Genomic DNA, 3,815 nt, shown 5'->3' with positions numbered 1-3,815 from the left:
ATTCTTTCACATTATATTCTCTGTACTTTATACAAGAAGTATCACACACCAAATACTTTAGTAGAGCAGCTAAGCAACAAATTTTGTCATTCACTTTATGATAAAAGCACCAAATTTTCTGTGGAAATTGAGTAAGGTATACTAAATCATTTGAGATATGGTGCCACTTCAAAATCATTGCCTTAGGGCATGTTTTGAAACTTTTAAACTAGGGTATATGATTTCTAGCTACTCAGGAAACCATACAAGTGCACCCAAATCTTTGTTCTTGCTTTATTACCATTCCTGTTTCACTGCACATACAAAAGTCTCTATAGTAGCAGTGAAATTTATCACTGACAGCAGTGAAAGTTATAATTGCAATTTCATTGGCTAGAATTTATGTAACAATGTAGCACTAATTAGTGTTGACACATGTTTAGTGCATAGTGACAAATTCCATACGTAGCAACAATGGTAATGCACAGCATGTGTATACGCAGCAAGTATGGTATTAACTGGGAATAGCATGGACATAGCAGTGAAATTTGGGATAAATACCACTCTTGCTGCATTGAAAATGGAAATTTCACTCAGCTTCACCTTGTGGAATTTTACCCATTTTCAATGCAACACTTGTGGTATTTATCCCAAATTTCACTGCTACACATGCTATTACTAGTACAAAATTTAATAGCATGAATGTGTCTCAAATTTACAGGTATAATCAGAAAATCTTTCAAAATGTAGTAAAATAACCTGTTTTTAAACACTTCTAATGCAGCAAATACTTCAGTGTTAAAAGTACAGGCCAGATCCAATAGAGATAATGTATTGCATATCTATGGGTTCATATACCATGACCATCCATGCTTCTTAACATGGCAAGCTAATGACCTGGATGGACACCTCCCTTGATCAGCTTTTTGATATGACCATCCCTTGCTTGTCTATTCAGATGCAAAGTTTCAGTATAATTATTCATCATTGAGCCAGCTCTGAGCATTCTATGGCTTCCCCTATACATTTTCCACTGATTTTACTTTTCAGGTTCTTTGAGCATGATATTATGATCGGTAATTTTAATGGCACTGTATCTAATATGAAATAGTATGAATTAAGCAAATGTTGTATCAAGTTTGGTGCTTTTATCGAAAAGTGAATGATTTTTTCACTTAGCTGCTCTACTACTTAGGACCTATATACAATTGACTCAAACCTATCTTACCACATCAGACAAATACCTAACAAAGCTAACAATACAAAAGTATTTTTTTGCAACATGACCTTCACAGCTGTTCAATCTCTGTCAAAACAAGTTGTTGCAAGTCACTTATCAAACCAATCTTAGAATATGCCTGTATTGTCTGGGACCCTTATACACATAAGGACATCTCAACTGTAAATCAGTCCAAAGATGCTGTGCAAGTTTGTGTATATATGCAAGTGTTACAACTATGTTACAAAACCTAAATTGGCTACCTCTATTGTTTACAAGGTAAATCAATCATAAAATCAATGAAGCTACTATAACCAAACACAAGAACAAATTTATACCTACACTCATTCTTCCCATCAACTTTGAAAATATGGAACAATTTACCCAGCAAACTCATAATGGTGACACCTGCTCAAGACCAATTTAAAGCAAAACTATAGCTAGACAATTATCTGTAATATATGTTCATTACTTGCATCATCATTATCTGTGCTTGCACACTCTTTGTAAGAGTTTTTTGTGCAGTACATAATAAAGTCAGGGGCGCATCCAGGATTTATAAAAGGGGGAGGCTAACTCAAGGTACTAATCTCTTGGGTAGAGGTGTGCGTCGCATGCTGGAACTAGGGGGGTCTGGGGGCATGCCCCCCCTAGGAAATTTTGAAAAATAGATGCTAAAATACTGCAATTTGTAGACATTTCCACATAAAATTCATACCTGTAGATATTTTATATACTGCCTTTAGATTATAAGTATGGCTCTCTGAAGCATTTTGCTAATGGAAAAGTTTGGGTAGGCACAGACAACCAAGTACATGATGCACCCCTCTCACAATTGCACAATACTGAATAGGTGCATGTTAGAATAATCTAATCAAAAATTGGCACAAAATTCACCTGAATTGCCGTTATTAAAATGTAATCATTAACCTACCATCACAGCCATTTCTTGGCCGCCACCTTGGATTTCACATCTTTTTTCACCATGGCCTTTATGGGGGCCGCACCTTTTTTTTACAGCTTGGCTGTTTTTGATTAGATATCACTTCTTTTTGTATTTGTATACTGCAAAGCCAGCCTATGGCTGGCTTTGGGGCTTTTTTAACCCATGTGTTTTTTTCTTTACCACAGGAAGTAGAAAAGAACTTAAAGGAGAATTTTAGTACTTCAATTATTTTTGATTTTATTAGTAATTATACAAATTATATACATATATTTATTACATGCTCATTATTCCCCACAGGATTTTTTTTGCAGCTGATCTCTCTACTGGGTGACTTGAAATGTAGCTGAACTATATACAGGATGGTTTTTTTGTAGCTGAACTCTCTGTAACAGGTGATTTGTTTGCAGCTAAACTCTCTACATGGTGGTGTCTTTATAGCCGAACTCTCTACATGATGGTTTCTTTGTAGCTGAACTCTCTATAAGGTGACTTCGTCTAGCTGAACTCTCTACAGGGTGATTTTTTTGTAGCTGAACTCTCTGCAGGGTGATTTGTTTGCAGCTGAACTCTCTACGTGATGGTTTCTTTGTAGCTGAACTCTCTACAAGGTGACTTCGTCCAGTTGATCTCTCTACGGGGTGATTTGTTTCTAGCTGAACTCTCTACAGGTGAATTGTTTGCAGCTAAACTCTCTACATGGTGGTTTCTTTGTAGCTGAACTCTCTACAAGGTAACTTCTTCTCTACAGGGTGATTTGTTGTAGTCGAATTCTCTACAAGGTGGTTTGTATGAGACTGAACTCTCTACATGGCGGTTTCTTTGTTGCTGAACTCTCTACAGAGTGATTTGTTTGCAGCTGAACTCTCTACATGATGGTTTCTTTGTAACTGAACACTGTACAAGGTGACTTCTTCTAGCTGATCTTTCTACAGGGTGAATTGTTGTAGCTGAACTATCTACAAGGTAACTTCTTCTAGCTGATCTCTATACAGGGTGATTTGTTTGTAGTTGAATCCTGTACAGGTGGTTTCTTTGTAGCTGAACTCTGTACATGATGGTTTCTTTGTAGCTAAACTCTTTACAAGGTGACTTCTTCTAGCTGAACTCTCCACGGGGTAATTTCTTTGTAGCTGAACTCTCTGTATGATGGTTTCTTTGTAAATGAACTCTCTACAAGGTGAATTCTTCTACCTGATCTCTCTACAGGGTGATTTGTTTGTAACTGAACTCTGTACAAGTGCGTTTTTGTGGGTGATCTCACTGCAGGTTGATTTGTTTGTAACTGAACTCACTAAAGGGTGATTTTGCTTGTAGCTGAACTCCTTGCATTGTATCTAGTTTCTAGCTGATCTCTCTACAGGGTGATTTGTTTGTAGCTGATCTCTCTACAAGTTGATTTGTGTGTAGCTGATCTCTCTGCAGGTTGATTAATTTGCAGCCGATCTCTCTACAGGGTAATTTGTTTGTAGCTGATCTCTCTACAAGTTGATTTGTGTGTAGCTGATCTTTCTACTGGTTGATTTGTTTGTAGCCGATCTCTCTACAGGGTAATTTGTTTGTAGCTGAACTCTGTACAAGGTGCTTTTTTGTAGGTGATCTCACTGCAGGTTGATTTGTTTGTAGCTGACCTCTCTTCAGGGTGATTTGTTTCTAGCTGATCTCTCTACAGGG

The sequence above is a fragment of the Dysidea avara genome, chromosome 4 (assembly GCF_963678975.1).
Source record: "Dysidea avara chromosome 4, odDysAvar1.4, whole genome shotgun sequence".
Lineage (NCBI taxonomy): Eukaryota > Metazoa > Porifera > Demospongiae > Dictyoceratida > Dysideidae > Dysidea > Dysidea avara.
The sequence above is the reverse complement of the archived record's forward strand: the minus strand, read 5'-3'. Positions refer to the sequence as shown.